Below are 23,213 nucleotides of genomic sequence, written 5' to 3'. Positions count from 1 at the left end.
TAGATGTTGGGATATTCACCTTATCTATTTCTTCTTGAGTGAGCTTTGGTAGTTGCATTTTTCAAGGAGTACATTCATTTTATCTAATAGGTCAAATTTAATGTCATAAAGTTGTTTATAACATTCCATTATTATATTTTCAGTAAGAGTGGAATTCGTACTGATTTTACTTCTCTCATTTCTGATATTGGCTAAATTGTGTCTCTTCTTTTTTTATCAGTATGCCTATCAAAAATCAACCTTTTGTTTTATTCATTTTTTCTGTTGCTTTTCTGTTTTCCATTTCATTGATTTCTGCTCTTATCTTTATTATTTCTTTTATTCTCCTCACTCTGAATTTAATTTCTCTTTTGTTTTCTGATTTCTTAAGGTAGAACCTTAAGGTAGAGTTAAGTTCTACAAATTTGTTTCTAAGTACTATTTTATCACAAATTTTGGTACTGCAAACTTGAAACAACTCTAAAAAATAAAGTATTAATTTTCAAAAAGGTCCTTAATTTATCTTTACTTTTGAAAAACTTTTATGTAAAATAGAGAATTGTAGGTTGATTTTTAAAAATACTTTAGAGATGTTGCTCTATTGTCTTCTTGCTTTCATTGCTTCCAATAAATCTGCTGTCATCCATATATTTGTGTTTCTGTGTGCAAGTTTTTTCTAACATTTCCTTCTTATCATTGGTTTTAAGTAATTGGCTTACATCTGTCATGGTATAGTTTTCTTTATATATTTTTTTGTGCATAGCCTTTGTTAAGTTTCTTTGATATGCGTCTTCATAATTTACATCAAATTTGGAAGTTTTTCAGTTACTATTAAAAAAAAGTGTTTTTCCCCCTTTCTATCAGGAACTCCAATTGCTCATATACTTGGTCATTTGAAATTGTCTTATATTTCATTGAGTTTCTGTTCATTTTTTGTTAGTCTTTTATCTCTGTGTGTTTCACTTTGGATAGTTGTGATTACTGTGTCTTCAAGTTTACTATCTTTTCTTCTGAAAATGTCATCTCTCATATTTCCAGCCTGTGTATTTTACAAAGCAGACATTGTAATTTTCACTTCTAGAAATTCAAATTAGGTCTTTTTTATATCTTCTATTTAAATGTTCAGTCATTCCCCTAGCCTCTTGAATACACATATTTCAGTTATAATAACTTTTTTAATGTCATCTATGTCATATCTGGGTTAGTTTTGATTGGTTGACATTTTTTCTTCTCATTATAGATTGTGTTTTCCTTCTTCTCTGCATAGTTGGTAATTTTTTATGGATGCCAGGCATTGTGACTGCTAGGTGTTGTATTTCTAAAAATATTCTTGAGCTTTATACTTGAATGTGGCTGAAGTACTTAGTAATAGTAAGTAATAGTACTTAGTAATAGTTTAATCCTTTGGGTCTTCCCTTAAGCTTTGTTATGTAGGACTAGAGCAGTATTTATTTGCTCCTCCTCTTTTGTTATTTAACTTATGCAAATCAATTATGAGATTTCCATTTTGGTTATTGGGAATGGGCATTATTCCTTGCCCTGTGTGATCCCTGGGTATGGTCGCCTTTAATCCTCCTGGGTAGTTATTTTCCTGGCCGCAGGTGGTTTCCGAACATGAATACACTGCTTGCTACTTACTGAATACTCAGTAGGGATCATCTGCAGATCTCCGGAGTTCTCTTTCTGTGAATCCCTCTCCTCTTCAGTATTCTGTCCCACAAACACTGGTTATCTTGGCCTTCCTAAACTAGCCCTGTCTTCTCAACTGAGGATGTTCTCTGGGCTCAACCTGTATTTCCCCTTTGTCACCACCTAGAAATTTTCTTCAGAAAGTAAGCTGGGCAATGATAGGGATCCCCTCATTCTTGGAGATCATTTCCTTTCATTTCCAATGTGTTGAAAATCATGGTTTTACATATTTTGTCTGGCATTTTAGTTATTTCAAACAGGGGGGTAAATTTGGTCCCTGTTACTACATTTTGTCCAGAATCTTGTTTTTATTCTTAATTTTTTGATGCCCACAACTTCTTTTTGTGTAGAGCAGTTCTCATGCAATTATAGTTATTGATACTTAAGTTTGCCTTCTTTCTTCAATCATTAACTTCTTAAGGTCAAAAAGTCTTTATTGTTTGTCTTTATATTCTCTGTACTAATATGGTGCCTAATGCATAGTAGGGATCCAATAAATTCTTGTTCAATGAATAAAACTAAAATAAGGGTAAACATATGTTTCTGTGACGGTCTGTTACATATTTTACATGTTTCTGTGATGGTCTGTTACATATTTATATACACATATAATACATATATTATATATATGTAAGTGTGTATGTATGAATACATATCAGTGTATATGTGTATATCCTTTGCATCACACTTATAGTTCTATAATTCTCTTTTTCTTATACAGCCAAGAGATGCTTAGTGAAAGCTTTTTTGCAGCAAAGAAAGGTTGATTAGGTTTTACTTCAGCAAAATGAACAACAAGATTGATGCTTAAAATGTAAAGGTGTTACCTGCCCAGCTTTTACTCACTCTGAATATTAATAAGTATGTAAGTATGATTGTTGAATATTTAAAAAGAAATACTATTTCCAAGGCCTAGAAAGGAAAAATCTATAACAAATGCTGAAGTTAAATATATCTTGTATGTCTCTTTATAATTTCATTGTAAAAATAAAATATTTTGCAATTACTTTGCAAAATAAATATGTAGAAACACATGCCTGTATCTGTTATCATCACAGTTGGAAAGAAGGCTTTAGAACAGTTACGTCTGCTCCTCCTAGCTTCATTCAGAGCTCCAAGGGAGTAAGGCCTGAGAGAGAACAGAACCTTCTCTAGTGAGCATGAAATTTGGTAACCTTAGCCCTGACCTTAAATCTGCTAAAGTGGTAAGACAGAGGCATTTCTCTGGGACACCTGAGAGGATACAAACCATTAAAGTTAACAGTGGATGAACTCATTCCATTACTTTTAATAACATTATATCTGTTTGTCTGCTTGATGTAATGATAACTTAGTGAAGGAGAATTAATTCCACATATTATCTACATAAAGGATAATGAGGGAAATCAGTTTCCTCTAAGGAAGTTGCATTAAATTTGGGTATAAGCCAATCTGTTTTAGATTGGTCCCTGGCTTTTGGATGACTTTCAAGCCTTGAGGCTCTGAGAGAACATGCAAGGCCATTTTTGAATCTCAGGGAAGCAGACGCAGAAGGTTTCAGAAGACCCTTGTCACTGAAATTCCCTTCCCTTCTGGAAAAGCAAACTGCTAGTTTGTTGACCATCAGGTGCAAAATATAATTTTTTCCTACATACCAAAATTGTGTCTGCTGAGATAGTTTCAATTCATATGATTTGTGCCTAAATTATTTGATCTGTGGATCTGATGGCTCCTTGAGGCATTTCAAGTAATGAAAAGAACAAACAAGCCAATAAATAGTGAATTTATAAATATTCAGTGTCAATAAGGAGAAATATTTTGCATTTTTTAACACAGGAAGGTTAAAACAATGTCTTCCAAGCTAGTTACCAGTCTCGAAAGTCTGTCCTCATTGAACTCACATTTAAGTATTGACATTATATGTAATGCTAATGATTCTTGCAGTGAAATATAGAATGTTTACAATAGAATATACAATATGTAGAACAGGATATTTCTATATCTATGTTTTTACATAGGTATAGAATATTATTAATTTTATATTAACAAAATTAACTGGGCAAACAACTTGATGTCTCAAATACAACAAAGCAAATTCACTAAAATATGCTTACTTTAAATTTAAAACAACATTTCATGAAAGGTAAATTGCACCTGAATTGTCTTATACAAAAAATGTTAGTGATCCTTCAAATGTTTCCTAAATGTTTCCTGAGCTAAAACATTGCTCAGATTTGATGGGGAAGAACAAATCTAAAATATCAAGCATGTTGAATTATGGGATTTTTTTTAATGGAAGTTCAGTTAATTACTTTTAAACTACAGTGTAGTATGGGTTAAAGTGTCAGTGCCTAGTGAAAGTAATTATAGACTAAAATAAAAAAAATCAAAATAACAAAATAACAAAATCAAAGAGTTGAGGTAACCACTGAATCAGAGCTGAAAGGTTCCTGCTATTAGGTTGGATACTTTATTAAATGATACTTTATTTAATACTTTAATACCTTTAATAAAGTATTAAAGGATACTTTATTAAATGCATAAGGCAAAAATCTTATTCTTATTTCTGAGAATTCTGCAAAATTGTTTATTCTCAAGTATTTTTTCTCTTTTATATTTGGTTACAAAATAATTAAACTAGTTAAGAAGAACATCATAATCAAAGATAACCTTCAGCTTTTACCTTCTCTGCCTTTCTTCAAATTCCAATTTGATGGAGCCCACATGAATAAAGTGTTGCTATATTTACAATTCTAGAATAAATAACATAGCAATGGAATGTAAGTTTCTTTGGGGCCTTGAATTATTCACAAAATGAGTAATTGAGCTAATCCCACACATAGATTTTCAATTTACAATTATGTGCTTAATCGTTATGGTTATTTGGGATCATGAAGAATTTACTAATAGGGCTTTATGAAAATGAAGCAAATGTAGAGGATGACATAATATAGCCAGAAACTAGTTGTGGTCCAGTAAATCCTGAATAAATAACTGTGGATAGATGGTAAAATGTTTGTATTATCTCTCACATTGAGCTTGTATGGCAGAAAGCAGTCAAATAGGAGGCAGAACAGAGAGGATATTAGCTGTTTTTATATGCATGCTAAATTTTGTTAAGGATGATATAAAAAAAGATGGCATCATATTAGACAATTATATTTTAGGACCAAATATTTAGTTTCACTATTTTTAGGCCAGAGTAACTATTATAGATTATCTAAAGGAAGAAAAAAAACCACATTTCTTATATACGCTGTTCAGTGTGTGATACTGTATATATTTGCCTTAAAAATAATTATCATCATTATCATCATCATCATCATTCTCAATAACTATTAAGTGGATAGAAAGAGTTCTTCTGTTGCTAGAAAATTTACTCTGGACTGACTTCTCTATAAACCATGGGGTTATAAACCTAGGAACACAAGAAAGAGGCAGAAATTTATGTTTATCACCATGCATTCATGACATGTATACCATCAACAATGAACCACCATATACTTCTCCTAGGAAAGGCCCCAGGGTGTGGCTTTGGGAGACAATGGTGATAATGATGGTGGCAACAATGAAAGTTATGGAGTAGTTGCTATTCATTCATTCAATAAACATTGACTGAGCATTCTACTATGAACAGGGGATACTTCTAACCTCTGGGTATACAGAATCAAGGTCTCATAAAGTTTACATTTTAATGAGGAGAAACAGAAACCATAAGTATGTTAAGTATATCCTATGTCAGATAACTATAAAGGCTTTGGGGAAACGGGGATGGTGATGCAGAATGTCGAGGGGTATTTTTCATATGGGAGAATTAGCAAAGACCTCACTGGTCATGAGATAAATAAGATGGCCGTTATTGATAAAGTGAGGAAGAAAACCATGAAGAAATCTGGGAGAAGACATTGTCAGGCAGAGAGAAAAGTGAGCACAAAGGTACCAAGGGAAGAATGTGCTAGGCTTTTCAGAACAGCAGGAGGGCCAGTGCAATTGAAAAGAGGTGAATAAGGTGACATGAGGTTGGAGAAACTTGGGCAATGGGTTTGTGGGGCCCTATAATAGGGCCTCATGGAATATTGAAAGGATTTTGGCTTTCTGAACAGAGCCATGACAAGGTCAGATTTAGCTTTTAATAGGATCACCCTGCCGCCTGTGTAGAGAAGTGACTCTATGGAGGCCAGGGAGAAGCAGAGAAGCCATTTGGAAGGCTTTCCAACAACCTACAATAGAGTTGATGATAGGATGAGAAAGATCAAGCTCAAGAGAAGCAAGATTCTGAAGTAAAAGTCACCAGGACTTGCTGATGAATTGGATATGGGGTGTGGGAGAAATAAATGTCAGGGATGATTCCAAGATCTTTTAGCCTGTGCAGCTGGAGAGATAGAGTTGCTGTGTCCTGACACAAGGATAGGAAAGATGATGAAAAGTTTGACCTTTATGCATGCTAAATTTGAGATACTTACTAGGCATCCAAGAGAAGATGTGGAGGCAGATGGGAAAAATGAGCCTGGATTCAAGGGAGTAGTTGTGGCTGGAGATGCAAATTAGGGGGGCTTATCAGCATATCAATTTCTATTTGAGCAGAGGTGATGGGAGGGGATCACCTGGACAGGGAGTGAAAATAGGGGAGAGTTGTGAAGCCTGAACTCTGCCGCCCTATCATGTGACATGTAGGGAAATGAGGAAAAATCAGTGAAGGATCTGGAGAGAGTGGCCAGTGAGGTAGAAAGGAGGACAGTCTTAAATGCATGGTGACCCTGAAGCCAAGTGGATAGAGCATCTCAAGAAAGGACAAGTAAAAGTTGAGCCCTTAGAAGAAGAAAGTAGGATGGTGTTTACCAGGAATGGGGGCATGTGAGAAGTGGGGAAATGTTGGTTAAAGGGTTATGCAGGATGAATAAGCTTTGGAGACCTACTGCACATCATGGTGACTATTCTTACTAATACTGAATTGTGTACTAGAAATATTCTAAGAGAGTAGATCTGAATTATTCTCATCAAAAAAGGTAACTATGTGAAATGATAGATACAGTGACTAGCTTGATTTTGGTAATCATTTCACAAAGTATATGCTCATCAAAACATCACATTGTATACCTTAAATGTGAACAGTTTTTATTTGTCAATTATACTTCAGTGAAGCTAGGGGGAAAAAAAAGAAATGGCAAGTGATCAACGATATAATGTGTTCTTGATATTCTATACTTCAGAATTGGATTGACAGTTAACTAGCATTGAGGACACCACTCTTGAGGAGAGCTATTTGTCAGAAGGGTAAAAAAGCCTGTTAGAATGGCCTCAAGATGAGGAGGTAAAGAGTTAGAGGCAGGAGTATAGATAACTCTGTTGCATATTTTGTTATCAATGAGAGCAGAAAAATGGAGCTTATCTGGAGTTGGATATGGAATCCAATGATTGTTTACTGTTATTATTCACTGGAATCAGAGATACAGCTTGGAAAAATTTCAGCATATTTATGACCTAGTGAGGAGGGAAGAAACTGATGATTTAGGAGGGGAGGTGGTGATTGTAGTGATGTACTTGTGTAGATGAGAGGTGATGGGTCTGGAGATCATGTGGAGGGGCTGGCACTAGATGGGAGCATAGACCCATCACTAGAGTAACAAGATTGAAGCCAGATGCTAGATGTTCAGATGTAACTAGGGCAGTAGATGTGGTGGTTTTGTGGGCAAAAGTTGGTTTGTGCTACTCCTACTTTCTTAGTGGACAGGGAAGTGAGTCAAGAGTGAGGAGAGAGAGATACTGGAGATTGGGGGACCAATGGGAAGGTATAACATAGCCATCTAGTAGAAAGAGAGTGAACTCTACTGAATGAGTGCTGTTTAAACTTATTATCCACACAGTGTCTCTGAAAGGCAAGTATTTTTATCATTGTTTAAAGATAAGAAAATGCAGCAAACTGACCTAAGTCTATATGTGTATGCTGAATACTTAGATTCTTTTGGTGGATAATGGTACAAGATTAGTATGTAAAGCAGCAAAAGATCTGTCATGGATAAAGATACTGATAAGAGAAGGACATGAAGGGGCTACTTCTAAAATGTGGCCCTTTGGGTTACAATGGGAACTGACCACCCTTGGAACTATACATTTTTCAGAGCAAGTTAGCTGCCCAGGCTTTGAATTAAAACTTCATCTATTTGGCACTTACAGTTTATCATGCTGATAACCTGGGGTGCTTTAATGAAAATTACAGACATTATGATATTAAGCAGTGTCAGAGAAGTGCAAAGAAGTTTCCATGACTATGAAGAGAGACACTGGGATTTGAATCTAGATATGGTTCTTCAGAGTCCATGATTTCCATATGACGCTATGTTGTTCCACCCATAAGATGCAGCAAAGCCTACACTCAAAGCCTACACTTCAAAGCCTACACTCAAAATAGGTAGGCGAGCCAATGGACATGACTAACAATCACATGACGCATATCATGATCCATGTCTAGCCAATATTCCTGCCGTCCAAGTTTGAGGAAAAGAATATTCATTTCTGAATGGTGTGCAAAGAAGTCTTCAAGGCAGAGGAAGGGTAGTCATTGGATTCTAAGAGATGAATAAGATTTGAGAGAGAGGAGTTGCATTTTAAAATTAGGGGAAAAAAAAAAACCTCTTCACAGTGATATTACTCTGGGAAATGACACTGCATGAAGGCTTGAATTCTTTATTTACCATTCACCTCTGTACACTTTCCTGCAAAATTTGAATTTCTTCTGTGGGATTAGGGAGAGACTGTTAACATATCTCCTTCTTAATTAAGTATAGCATTGACCTCCCTGTATGAAGGAAGCACAGTGTCTCTTTCACTTGTTACCCCTGAGCTGTTGGGCAGAGCTCTGGGAATTGAGTTTCTTCATCTATAACACAGGGATATTAATGCATTTCTCACAGAGATACATTGAGTATTAACTAAAATAGTATGTGACAGTGCTTTGTAAAGTGTAAACACCATAAAAAATATAGCTTAGATGTCGTTATTCAATTTCATCAAGTACAACAAGGCTAGAGGAAAAGACAAAAACAACAATAAACAACATTTTTTTTTTGATCTTTGGTTGTGGCCCTATGCCATAGTTTGGCTGAAGGATCTTTTGTATGTTAATATAATAGCTTTGAAAAGATTTGAATCCTATCATTCATGTTAGACATTTCTATCTATTTACAGAAGCAATGTGCTGTATCCAGCGTGGCCGCCAGCTGGCCTGATAGAATGGGAAATAGTGATAGGACCCTAGAGCTGTTCTTGATTGACCCAAGGACTTCAACAATAAAATAAAATAAAATAATTCAGTTCTGTTATTTTTCATTTCCTGCAAAACATGAAAGCTAGTAAGTTTTGGACTTTCTTGCTATTATGAGGAAACGGGCTGAATAGCCCTTTTACCAATGATAGAACAATTCAGTAGTTTCTGTTCCAGAAACCTGTCACTTAGTGATTAAAGACTCCTTCCTCAGCAAAGGGTTCTTCTTTTGGTGGGGAGGGCTTTCCAGAAACATCCTCTGCATGGTGCTGACCAATTTGATCTCCAGCATTCTGCACATGACACTCCACCTGGTTTTTAGGGGAAGCTGATAGGCAGCATGCTATTTACACTGGTTATTGGTCTTTTAAAATTGTCTAAAGAAGTCCCTTTGGCAGCTCAAAAATTTAATGTTCAATTCAATCAGTTAAAAGGCTCTCAAAGTCATAATTAATCTCTAAAGAGGACACACATGCTGACTGATCTTGCATTCTCTATAACCAGAAGCATTGTAAGTGCATCAGAAGTCAGAATCTAAATAACATTGTATTTCTTCTTCTTTTTTTGGTTTCTCTGTGCTTTAAATATATCATTAGCCTTTCGTATGTAATAACCTATTCTTTCAGTGGGGAAATTCTCTAAGAGAATAGAGAAGCCTTTTAGGAATGGATTGAATCATGGTAGATTAAAGTTGTGCATATCACAGGTGCACTTGAAAAGCTGATAGATTTTGAAGTAGGTAGAGTTCTGCTCTGCACACACCACACCCATTAAGCTGCTCTGGTCAATTTAAGGATTTTCGGCCTAATATTCTTTTCCCAGCTTCTCCGGATGCCTTATCTTCCTTTTTTGCATGACCCCACCGTGTGTTTACTGGATCACAAATAATTCGTGACCCACTCAAGCCATTTCAGTTCTGGGTCTTAGACTGCTAGTCAATGCCAAACCACCATGGAAAGGATGCTAGAGGGAAGAGATGTAAAAATCCTGGTTACTTGGTGGCCAGGTCCCTTTCTCTTCTGTTGTTTCCTGGCTTCATTGTGTGACTGCAGCTTGCTCTAAGATGGAAGAGAGGAGTGCTTCTCAAGCTTTAGTGTGTATAGGGATACCTGGGGATCTGGTTAATATTCAGATTCTTCTCCAATAAATCTTTGTGGAACCTGAGATTCTGCATTTCTAACACGTTCCCTGGTGATGCTGATGCTGGGGTCAAGGGGCCACACTTTGAGTAGTAAGGAATTAGAGGATGTATTGGTCAAGGGAGGCTGTTAAACATTCCAATTTGACTCAGGCTCCAGTAACAGTACAGAGCCTAATATGATATATAACAGAGAAATATTGTTTTTTAACAACATTTCCCTGGCCTGTCCCCTGGGATCTAGCATAAAATGATTTCATTATATTTATCAAATACTCTCTGCAAAACATATTGCTATAAAAATCAGTTAAGCCTTTGTGACCACATAAAATGACGAAAGTGCTGTAATTGTCTAAAGAGTGATATACGAGAAATTCACCAGAGCTATCTGGGTGCACAGGATCTCATAGCCTCTTTCATCCATCAAAGGTTTTCCTCCACAGATGTCAGCCAGGAGGTTATCTGTATCGTAAACACTATGCAAAGCTTTTTGGATCCTTTCTCTGGGACAGGTTGCCTCCATTGACTATGTTATCAATCAGGGCATAAACCACAGCCATAATGTTATCTGAGACTCAGAAGTTCACCCTAGCACACTAACTGCTGGGGAATTACGAGTCGTGGGATTGCTCTAACATAGAGAGTATTGTGCTGTGAAGATTATGAAATCTTATTAGAAAAAGCTCTGCCCCAGATTTGTAGCAGTTAAAATCAGTCTTTCTTTCAGATACCTTAGGGAAGAAGAAAAATGTTGGAACGTGTTTGTATTTACTCATATGTACTCCCAAGATGCACAGCAGCAGCAGGAGCTGCTGCTGTCCTCCCTTATTAGTACGTATTTCCCCTTTGGGGGGTTATTTAAAAATATTTGTACATATTTCAAATCCCTCAATCTGGTTTGTGGCAAATGGTTGCTTAAGCAGCTTCTTAATTATTTCATTTGAGTTTTTGCAGAAAGACTGTTGCAGATATTTGGCACAAAGCTTAGGTTTTGGAGGCCTTTTACTACCTCCTGAATAGATTTCAGGAAGAGGAAAAAAAATCAAGGGGCGTTAAATTATTGCTCTCTTTGTGTTGTATGCACAAATAGGATTGATTGTGGACCTCAGGACAGGAAAGAAATACTTTCACAGCTGCATGGTAATAATTTTTATGTGTGTTAAAATTATGTTCTTGCTATTTTGTCATAATATTCCAGAGTGAAGCTTTGGAAGAATGACACGGTTATAATAATAGTAAATGGAGTCACTTTGTAGATATCAGGTAATAAATTATCTCATGAACTTGGGGATAAAATCATTTGAAATCCTTGGTAGATAAATAGAAACAAAAGCAAAGGTTATGTTGCAGGAATATCAGGTGGAATCATTCAGTGGAGGGGACAAATGAGTCAGGTGCCAAACATGGACTTAAGTAAATTTTCATTAGCAAATCTATACGCAGTCTTTGTTCCTTCCTTTATACCACAAACAGCTAGAGAGGCATGCATTGGGTGTGGAGGCAAGCAGGCCGGTAGAATTATGGACTGAGGGTGTTTGAGACCCTGGGTTATCCTGAATTGTCACGTGGCCAACTTATTCCTCTCAAGGCCATGGGGAAGATAAGATGGTGTCATTCCTTAACTGGTCCTATGACCACCAATTTGAAATAGCTGGGCTAGGTAGGTACCCAGAGACAACCTCAATTCTGCCTCCCTGCCTCCTGCTTTTCTAGTGATCTAATTATGTAGGCTGTTGCATTTCATTCTAAGTATTTATGCATATCCATACGTTTTGTAAGTGTAGGCAAGACCCGTAATATGTGGTGAGAACGACATTCAGCATTGTGCAGCTGCCCTCCTATACCAGATTGTGCACAAAACAGCCAATTAGGAAATACAATAATACGAGCTTCACTCATGCTGTCTTCTTTCACTTCATGTTGTGTGTTTTGGGTAGATGTGGCTGGTCATGAAGGCACCTGAATATTAGGATTTAGGAAGAAATCCAAAGTCTGAGTGATTGCAGTGTCAGACTCTGGATCCTTCTGCTTGTAATTATGTTGAGTGGTGCTCTCAACAGATCGATGGTGCTTTCTGGTAAATAAAGTTATCAGGGCAAAATAAGGTGAGATTACACATATATGTATAGGTGTGTTTGTGTGTATATATGTACATGTGTATATATATATATATATATGTGTGTGTGTGTGTGTGTGTGTCTGTGAATATATATATATATATATATATTATTATTTTTTAGTATCTACACCTATATCTATCTCACACCACATGAACACTTTGCAAAGTATCCTATTAAGAATGATGATCTCTGGGGCGCCTGGGTGGCGCAGTCGGTTAAGCGTCCGACTTCAGCCAGGTCATGATCTCGCGGTCCGTGGGTTCGAGCCCCGCGTCGGGCTCTGGGCTGACGGCTCGGAGCCTGGAGCCCGTTTCCGATTCTGTGTCTCCCTCTCTCTCTGCCCCTCCCCCGTTCATGCTCTGTCTCTCTCTGTCCCAAAAATAAATAAACGTTGAAAAAAAAATTAAAAAAAAAAAAGAATGATGATCTGGAGCACCTGAGTGACTCAGTTAAGTGTCCAACTTCGGCTCAGGTCATGATCTCGTGGTTCGTGAGTTCAAGCCCTGCATCGGGCTCTGTGCTCACAGCTTAGAGCCCGGAGCCTGCTTCAGATTCTGTGTCTCCCTCTCTCTCTGCCCTTCCCCCACTCATGCTCTGTCTCTCTGTCTCTGTCTCTCTCTTTCTCAAAAATAAATAAAACATTAAAAAAATTAAAAAAAAGAATGATGATATATGATCCTGTTTCTGAGTTTGAGGAGAAAAGGAACATCAGGGAAGGCAAAGCTCCCAAATAACAACTTTTTGCAGAAACAAATCCATTATCTCCACCCTGTGAAGATCAGACTGTGGTCACTGCTTTGAAAATAAAAATAATAGTTATATGCCAAAACAGTTTCAAGGATCTCAATCCATAGATATCAGCTTTATACAGAGCATTGAATGGTCATTTAAAGCATAGTGCTTACCTACACTCATTTTAAAGGACTAAAATAAATTCCACAACTCTAAACCGTGGACAGAGAACTCTGTCCCGCCCAGCAAGAGATACAAGTTTATTCCAAGCAGACCATGTCTTCAGGTAGGTAGCCTACCATCTGGTTGAAAGTTAAACAAAAACAAAAACAAATAACAGAGCTTAGCAATCACAGGGTACAAATTGTTCATTTTCACAAAGAAGGGATCCGAAAAAGAGAGGTTGTGCACATTTCCCCAAATCACACAGTTGCTAAGTGGCAGAGCCGAGATGACAATCCAGGCGGTCTGGCTCCAGAGCTCGTGTTCCTGATCCTATGAAGTATCATCCTTCTGCAGAAGCTGTCACCTGAGGAAGGTTTCTTTTAAATTTGTTTTAAGGTTCTGCTGTTTCTTCCTTCTTTCATTTCAGAATTTGACTGCCTTTATTTGCAATTCTTTCTGCTTGTGTGGTGGGGGACAGTAGGCACAAATCAGCCAGTTACCCAATACATTAATTGTTTTTCCTTGTGAAAGGTACTAGAAGCCAATGGGGCTATGGAAATACATGGCAGGGGAGCAGAGTCCAATCGATGTCAGGGGTTGGAGAAGGAGTCCTAGAGGAGGTGACGTTTGAGCTGAGCACTGATGAGTGAGTAGGCCTTCACTGGGTGAAAAGGGTCTGTGGGCAGTTGTAGAGGAGTAAGTGAATTCTGGGCAGAGGGAACAGCTGTGCAAAGACCTTGGGGCAGGAAGTAGCATGGTACCTGGGAGGGTCTGAAAGAGGATATGACACAAGGCTTGGGAGGCCAATAGGAAGTATAGGGTCATACAGGGCCCTGAAGAACACGTTAAAGAATTTGGTGTTTGTTTCTAAGAACAATGAGCTTTTGAAACTCATTGAAGGGTAGTTTATCTTTGTTCACATTATACCTATGATGATAGGAAAGAAAAAAATTGAGGTTGAAGTATCTAAATTTTCTTTTGGAATTTAGACGGGAGCTTTGTTCCCTGGGTGATTTAAGGCAGGATTCAGCATCCTTGCAAAGCAAGGTATGAAGCTGGCAATTGCTATTAACCTGATGTACAGAGGAAGGACCAAGCCTTATAAGGGGCAAGATTGTAGTTACTCAGGATGTCAGAGGTCAACTTCTGGCCTCTAATATGGGGTCTGCCACTTCTGGCCTGGGAACTGGTTTGCCTCTCCTTTCCCCATCTCACGTTTGAAGTCTTCTATAACAAGGTTTCCTTTTAGGCGGTCCTTAATCTTTTATTTTCAATGGGTTTAGAGGATCATTCAATCAATGCCTAAATCACAAAAGTCTCCAACTCATAAACTTTCATTTCAAAAGTTTATCCATCAGAAGATAGGGTGACCCTTAGACTTCTCCCTTCAATCACTGAACAGGCGTACTTTCCCAGGGTGCCGGATTCCGTGCTCCCGGCATTGCCATTTCTTCTAGAAGTGAGGTTATAAATGGTGGTTCTGTTCCTGGGTGAGCCCACAATTACATTAACAACCTGGTTTTCTGAGCCCAGGGGAAATGCACTGTGCAGTTCAGAAGGGAGGAAAGGAAGAATAAAATTTCCTTCCCTCTCTCCTTCCTAGGTGGGACTTTGAAAGAGGCACATTGTTTTGTCAAATTAGCGTGAGAGAAGAAAATCTGTGTTGGTGGGGAGGAAAACTGCAAAGATAAGCATAAACTCTGTTATTGAAAAGGGTCCCCAGAGCAGGCCTTGAAGATGGGTTTGGCTGCTGGCTGCTACGGGTATGGAAAGGCTGTGAGGGCACGGCCTCAGGCAGCCATCAGGAGGGCACCACAGCTGTCCCCCAAGTCTGTGCCAAGTCCCCTTGTGGAATAAGAGGACTGAGCGACAGCTCCTTATTTTCCCCGTTTTCTGGAACTGAAGAGAAAACCAGGAGCGTGCAGGTGACTGGGGCCTCTGCCTCTTCTGTCTCTGTCTCTGGTGCCTGTTTCTGCAAAAGAGTAGAAAAGTAGAAGCAGTCTTTCCCATTAGCAAGGGGAGAGCAGCTGTGCTATCGGGATGCAAAAGAAAACACAAGCAAAAATCACCAGTGATGCTCCAGCAGTGGCCCGGGCCCAGCTGGGTGAAAAAGAAAGGGCAGAGGTGACAGTTGTGGGTGTGCTGGGAAACCATGGGAAAACCCAGGGCAGAGCTGCTGCAGGGCCCCTTGGGAGCTGCTGAGGGGGCTGAAGAACCTCACTAATGATCCGCAGTCCTTAGAGTCAGACAACTAAGCCAGCAGCCGAACAGATACGAGCAATTCCAGAGATAAGAATTTAGGCTCCTCTCGATCAGAGACTGTATGTTAGGTCTCCTTGAATTCCCAGAACCTCTGTCCACCAGACCACCAAATGTATCCTTCATTGCTGAAGGGAAGAATCAGACTTCAGGGACAGGAGGGCATCTCTAGAACTACAGAGGGGGCAGAGAGCAATCCACTCAGAGATGTGTGCTAAGGAGGAGATGGAAAAAGATTGTTCTTTTTTGTCCATAAAGGCCCTAAAGGAGATCTCATTTCCCTGGACTTGTGGAACTAGCCAATTAGAAGGAACTGCCTGTAATTCTATTGGAAAATCACAATGGATATTTAGCTTTCCTCAGAGACGTGTTATTTTGGATATCTTAAATACTGGTTACTAAAGTTACCACACTGACCTGAACAGCCTGCTTGGGATTATTTTAAGATGTGAGCTAAGAGAGAAGGGTTTGTAAGAAGCACACCTCTCGCTCTAGGTTATGTTTCCTGTTGTGTGTTCTACTGATTGCCAGTCCCACTGGGTACCATGCCAAAAAAGAGAGAAATGATCCTCGGCCAAATACCTGAGCAAATAGAGTGGACCAGACCCCTCCTTTGGAGATTTATCACCTGAGCAGCTACACAGCTCTGGATTATTCAACAGGCTTTTGGTTGTTTGTTTTGTAATCCAGTGCCTCCCAAACTTGAGGCAACATAGAACTCTATTACCATATAGCAAATATTTCCTATACTTTGGGTAGTGCTGCTGCTGTGGGTGGCTTGGAAAAGCAGATCACAGAATCACAGGAAGTAGCAATTTTACCCGAAGAATCTGAACAACTTCTGGAGGGTACGCCAGAAGCAGTGGCTCCCTTTCTTGGTGGATCTGGACCTATAGCCAGATTGAACCCGGTAAAATGTGTCATTTTCATCTTCCTGACACTCAACAAACTAAGGCAAATTGCTTTCCTGCCCTGTGTTCCATTTCTCTATCTGCACTCTTGTACTTCTTTTCTTAGAAGAGTGTGCCGAGAATGAAAGGTGTCTCATTCAATGAAGCCCGACTGGGGTTTGTTGTAGTTCAGCAGAATTAGCGTGTTCTATTTACAAGCATAGTCCTTCTTTACTATGTCTACAGTAAGACGCACAGAAGTCAGATGGCATTCTCTGCATTTACAGATTCGGAAAGCAGTGCACAGAGAGTTTGGGGGATAACAGGGTTCCTAGCTGGGCGTGTCCTTTCTTGTGTTCCTCCAAACGGGCTGTTGCACAGGCAGCTCACAGAATAGGGTCATGACCGAAGAGGAATACAACTGAGCTCTCTTCTTGAACCGACTCTCCGCTCCTAGCTGGGTTTGCTAGCTTTGTAGTGATTTGTCAGGAGTAGCTTCTATTTTCATTACTGTGCTCTTTGCACAACTGAAAGGCCTTTCTAAATAAGTGGGGACATTTATCCACTAGGTGGAGCTACATCCTTTTTTTCTCTGATGGATGCTTTTCCCTAAATTAAAGGGGAAAAGTGGTTTGTGTGGGAACTCAGCAAAGAGAGTACACGTCCTTCTTTTCTCTCACCTTGTTGTGGGGGCTGCGGTCGTTTCGCTGAAGAACTTATGGAGAATGGGCATGTTTTCAAACTGGGAATGAGAGCTCTGGTGCAGTAGGGTGTTTTGTGAAATACAAGCAGAGAGCTGAGTGGAATCTGACTGCCTCACTTTGAATTAGTTTCATGACTTGTTAGATGCATGGAAAATGGGACGTTACTTAACCTATACGTTATTTTACTCTCACCAGTTTCTTTATCTGTTAAATAGCTGCTTTAGGAGGTTGTCTTGTGGAGCAAATGAAACTGTGTAAGGTATGAAGCCAATAACTGGGGACATAGTAAGCTCTCTGTAAGTGTTAATTGTTATTTGTATTTCTTTCTTTCTTTCTTTTTTTAGTTTATTCATTTTGAGAGAGAGAGAGAGCACGCACAAGCTGGGAAGGGACAGAAAAAGGGAGGGAGAGAGAGAATCCCAAATAGGCTCTGTGCTGTCAGTGCAGAGCTCCCTCCACTCAGGGGATCAGACTCACAAACCACGAGATCATGACCTCAGCTGAAATCAAGAGTTGGACACTTAACCAACTGAGCCACCCAGGTGCCCCTTATTTGTTTTTCTATTTTTCATTGACTCGGTGCCCAGTGACAGGAGAACCTTCTGTTTTCATATGAAAGTGGGAAATGTAATAGGATTTGTATTTCTGATTGGAGCCTTCTTTTACTCCCCTTTGGGTTCCTGTACTCCCTTAACCTTCTTAACCTCTGGCAGGAACCCTCACTTTTCTTTAAACGGTGTTCCTCAACCTGTCCTGTCAGCAGATCTCCTGCAGGGCTTGTAAAACACAGATTGCTGGGCCCCACCCGCAGAGTTTCTGATTCAGTAGGTCTGGGGTGGGACCAACACCCAGGTGATGTTAATGCTGCTGGTCCAAAGCCCACTTCCCACTGCCTTAGAAAGGATTGTTTCCCACTCTGGCTTTACCACCCCATCCCAACACAGGTATTTTTTAGGCAGGGAAGCCTATGACTACAAGGCTGGACTGGATGATCTTCTTTCAAGCTGTGCCTGCCCAGAATGGCCTCCCTTTCTCAGCTTGTCGTACTATCTAAAGTGCACGTTTGTTTTCTTGAAAGAACAGATAGATCTCATTATGAGGCCTGCACCTCCTCTTTGTCATCTCTTATCACCCTCCGTCCCCCCTACAAGTCTGATCTGACTCTCGCCGGACAAACTCAGGCCTTTCCAATTGGTTGTTCTTGGGGGCCAACAGTTGCATGAAAAATAGCAAGTGATTCTTCCACATTAAACAACGACTTTCAGCACAATGCATGGTGCCTGGTAAATGTTCAAATATTGTATATTTGCTGAATGAATAAATGCTGAAGGGAAAGCATTCGTGGTCTATTAAAAGGAGACTTTACCAGTCAGAAAACTTGCAATTTGCATTGTATGACCATAGGAAAGTCACTGTATAACAAACACAACTGACACATATTAAGTAATGTGATTTACAGCTATATATTAATTAGTAGGACATCCTTTGAGGCTGAACCATGTGAAATAGCCTCTATTTGACCATTTTTGGTGTATAAAAATGGTATTATTAATGGTTCAACCTAATAAAACTTCTGTATTTTAAATTAGGTGCATGCTTAATGGAACTATTTTTACAATATGCTTTTAATTCTGAGGAACCACATTCCTGCTCCTCTTTCTCTCGCTGCACATACAATTGTTGAGGGAATGTTTTAAAAATAAGCTTGATGTTGGCACTGTAAAAATTCAATTTTATTCCCAGTCCAAGATGATCCTTCATCACTATTTTCTCATTGGAAGAATGATTCTCCTTCATTTGGAAGCAACTGGCAGATGTTCCCCACTGAGCTGGCTCTTGGTTTCCGTGGAATGCTGTGGTGTTGAAATTCCAGTAGAATTGTGTTTCCTCACTCTTTCAACCTCCTGCCCCAGAAACTGCCTCTACTCCTACCCCCCCTTCATATGGTACATTAACCTTTGTTTTAATCTTCTGCGATACTATCCATGTCCTTTTCCCATCTCTCTCTCTCTCTCTTATTACAACCAACTGAACATAGGCAAGTGTGATTAGCTTTGCAAACTGTACTACAAAGAGTAAAGTTACTTTTTTCAGTTATGCAAGGACTAATGTGAAGGTTTTAAGCTCCTCTCTGCCAAACCCTAGCACTTTTGGTGCTAGAAAGTCAGTAAGCTATTTTGGGGAGAGGAAATGCCTTACCACTATGGCCAACCATCAATAAGCACCAACTATATACGAGGAGACCATAGTCACTTCTTTCATTGGAACGTGTTTATTAAATCATTTTTACACCTGACAGCAAGTTTTGTTACAAGGAAAGGTTAAAAAAAAATGAAGATTCTAGTTGCCAAGGGCTGTGGGAGGAGCTGTCTAAGGAGGGGCTGGTCTCAGAAGATTGACAGAGAAAAGTACAAAGTAGACAATTTTTACATGTTTCATAATTTTGCCTCATTTGGCCATGCAGAAGGATAACAACTGCTGAAGGATGAATTAGCTGTATAATAACTTGATATTTTGAACCAAGATAATTATTCTGCACATCTGCACACAAGAATACTCATGCCATATTCCAGTGTGAATCTTTCCCCTGATCAGTTGCTGTGTGACTTTGGGCAACTTACTAAGCTTCTGGTGCCTCAGTTTTCTCATCTGGAAAAATGAACAAAATAATAGTAATTACTTCATAGAATTATTGTGAGGATAATATAACTTCATATCTCTACAGTACTTAGGGCAATGACTGGCAAATTGTAAGAATGTGCAAATATCTTTAGTGTCAAAGAATATCCCAGAAAATGCTAAATTATAAAACGATGTGTATAACCAACAGCTACATTCTCCTTTAGGAGCTACTGGAGACTTGGCCTTTTTTAAGGGATCTGTATTTTTTCACGAACATCCAGTTTTAAACAGTTTTGAGATTGTTATGTCTTTTAAAATCATTTGGTACTCGAATCCAGTGGGTTTATTATCAGTAAGTTCTTTTCCCCCCTTGGTATTTAGGCAGAAACTTCTCTCTTCCGAATTCCAGTCTATTTTTCCTCATTAACATCCTTTTGCTATGTCGGTGACTTTTTTTCTTTCTTCGTGTTTACCTCTTCCTGGTATTTACAGAAGTACAGGAGAGAATCTGTGACCTTAGGCAAACTCTTGGAGAGAAATCCCCAGGGATCTTTCACAGGCATCATAGCTCTCTGGCTACACAGTCTGCAGGCAGTGCCCACAGAGTGCCACCAGTGTCTCTGGCAATTTCTCCTGACTAAAAGCAGAGAGAAAGCAAAAGTCACCCGTTTGTGAGTTTAGAAGAATGGGGCTTTAGTCCTCCCTTTGAATTTCCTCAAGGGCTTAAATTATGAGGTAAACTCATGAAGCCCCATGCCAATCTTTAGCATGTATATTATTGTGTTCAGAATCGGGGTGAAGGGTTCATTGCAGCCATGACTCACCAGGGTTTCCAGAGATTCAACCCTCATTTAGAGGATTCAAGCATGCTGGAACTGTGTTTCATGCTTTGACATTTCATGATTATTTCATTTAGTCATTGTATCACTCATATTCGTAACAAAACAAAAACACTTAAAAGGTTTATTTGTACTTTTCCTGCATTTTATACCATGATTGAATTCTGGAGTCTTTTAAACCACAAAAGGATGTCCAGACCTCAGCATTGTACGATGGGACAAATAATTTTTACGTCTATGGAGTCTTTTATGTATCATATTGCTTGATTTATTTCAAGATGTCATGTCCTGAGTCTAGTTAGGTTAAGTTTCAGCATCTGTTAAGAAGTTATGTTTCAGCTAACTTTTCTTAAAAAAATAACCATTTTTTAAAATCTTTGATACCTTCAATGGGGAGAAAAAGCAGGACCATTTTTATTCTATTACACAATTGATCATTTTGGTAATAAGGATTTTTCAGAAATCCAGAATCTGAGAGATTATTCACGAGTTGTGCAACTGGATACAAACAATACATGTTGATTTATTCAAGCAAACAGAATAAGCAAAGGAATGGACTTCTCTGATGGTTCACAGAATTAATTCTAGATTCCCTCATTTTCTGCTCCAGCTTAGATTTAGGTGGGCATACATAGGGACAAGAGAATTAAAACTAATGCAAAGAGGACACACAAAATGAATATCATCTTGGTCCCGGTAACACCTCTAAGCCAAGTATTACCAGCCTCTCTGCTCTTGACCTGAAGCATTGTGATCCATTAGACTCTTTATTTGTATTTATTTATTTATTTATTTATTTATTTATTTATTTATTTAATTTTTTGCAATTTATTTATTTATTTATTTATTTATTTTATTTTTTTGAAATTTATTGTCAAATTGGTTTCCATACAACACCCAGTGCTCATCCCAAAAGGTGCCCTCCTCAATACCCATCACCCACCCTCTCCTCCCTCCCACCCCCCATCAACCCTAAATTTATTCTCAGTTTTTAGGATCCATTAGACTCTTTAAAGAGAGGGTCAGAATGATACTGAGTGTTGGGATTAGTGGCTGGTGGTGATAGTGGTGGGATAATGGACATAGGGCCTGAGGACACAATGCCCACTGGGATTACCGATGAAGTGGTAGTTTATGGCAATGTCCTCTGTGAGAGTATGGGGCCCAGTAGACTCCAGATATTTTTCCTCAGCTATGCAAATCCACAGCTGGCACAGGTATTTGGAAAGCAGGTGGGCTGGTCACCTTACAATTGTTCTGTCCTCCGTCGAAATCCTCCCGGTTCAAAGATGGTTCAATGAGATGCCAACTCAACTGATATATGCTGGTTGGTGAGATGTTTGGAGTATCCTAATAAATCTGAAAGCATGGAAAGAGATGTTTGGTCTTACTTAACTACCTCCAGGATCTTCTGGCCTAAAATATGGGATTGGGACATCAGGGAAATATAGGCAGATGGTTGATGAGGTTATTGTGGCCTTGGCCTAGTGATATGGTTTGTTGATTTAATTACCTTTTATAAAATACTAAACAACTTTTAATCAAGATTTAAATACTACTGAAACAAAGTAGACATGTCATTCTTCCTGTACAAAGAAAAACTGACACCCAGAGAGCTTCAGCATATTGCTCAATGTCCCAAAGAGTAGAATGGACAAGATCAAACATAGAAATACATCTTGTCTTGTTTTATAATCTATTCTTTTGGGCTGCATATAGCCCTTTTAGTATATGGCAAAAAGAATAAACTGTTGTAGGAATTTACTGTAAGAGTGAAATACACTTGATTGTCTAAAATATTTTTTCCTAGAAGATTTGCAACATTAGGACAAATGTTCAACACTTCTGAATTCTAATTGTGAGGTGCTAATGTTGTGCATTAGTGCTTAGCCTCGGGAAATTCTTACTTTGGGCGCCAAATTAAACTAATTTACACTTACTAACTAACTAAATATTTTCTTAGCATGGCACAATGCTCATATTTCTACCATAATATTATACTTTTCCTACTATTTTATAAAATTATACTTTTCCTACTATTTTTCAAAATTGTGTGTGGAGTGAAATATTTTAAGCATTGAACCATGATTCTTCATGGCCTCCTGGAGGATTGTGATGCAGAGATCCTAAAGATACCAATGTTAACTGTCAGGTGGTATTATAAGCTGTCCCAATGGATGGCATAACCTGCTGTGTAGAATGTCATTACTATGAGGCATATCCTAAAACATGACAATACAATAGAAATTTTTCCTAAGCATTCTTCTATGTCGATTATTACTAATCCTCCAACCCAGCCAGATGCTCTATGCAATGCTCTTCAAACAGAAATGCCATAGAAAAATTGAGAACCTTATATATAATATGGGGAGAAGTCTTGTATAAGCTGGCTTGGGAAGACAACCCAAAGTCTATGTTTAATTGCATTCTCATCTAGGTTCAGTATTCTACCCTATAATCTTATTTATTATCAGAATAAAGCACAGCCAGACTGCTTCTACTTGAATTTGAGCCCCTGAGGTTCAACTATATGCTTTAGGAGGAGACCCAGATGGACTAGTAGATAATGGCATTCATTCAATGAGCTGGTGTATGGCCATTCCCCTGGAAAGTCCAAATCTTGATGAAGATTCAGGAAAGAGTAGTCTTGATCATGAGTCAGGAAAGTGTTTTAGGATGACGATTTACCTGGCTAAGCATAAGTCATTCCAGGCTGGACTTGGAACACAGGATATTTCATTAGCTGTGGGAAGTATAGCATGTTTTCTGAAAAATATTCCCTAGAAATCAGATTCCAAAGTTCCCTTCATCCTTGGGTGGTTTACCACTCCACACA

Source organism: Lynx rufus, unplaced genomic scaffold, assembly GCF_022079265.1.
Source record: "Lynx rufus isolate CCGP_SWC_20201006 ecotype Redwood Valley unplaced genomic scaffold, mLynRuf1.p SCAF_6, whole genome shotgun sequence".
In the NCBI taxonomy this organism is placed as follows: Eukaryota; Metazoa; Chordata; class Mammalia; order Carnivora; family Felidae; genus Lynx; species Lynx rufus.
This window is presented reverse-complemented; position numbering follows the sequence as displayed.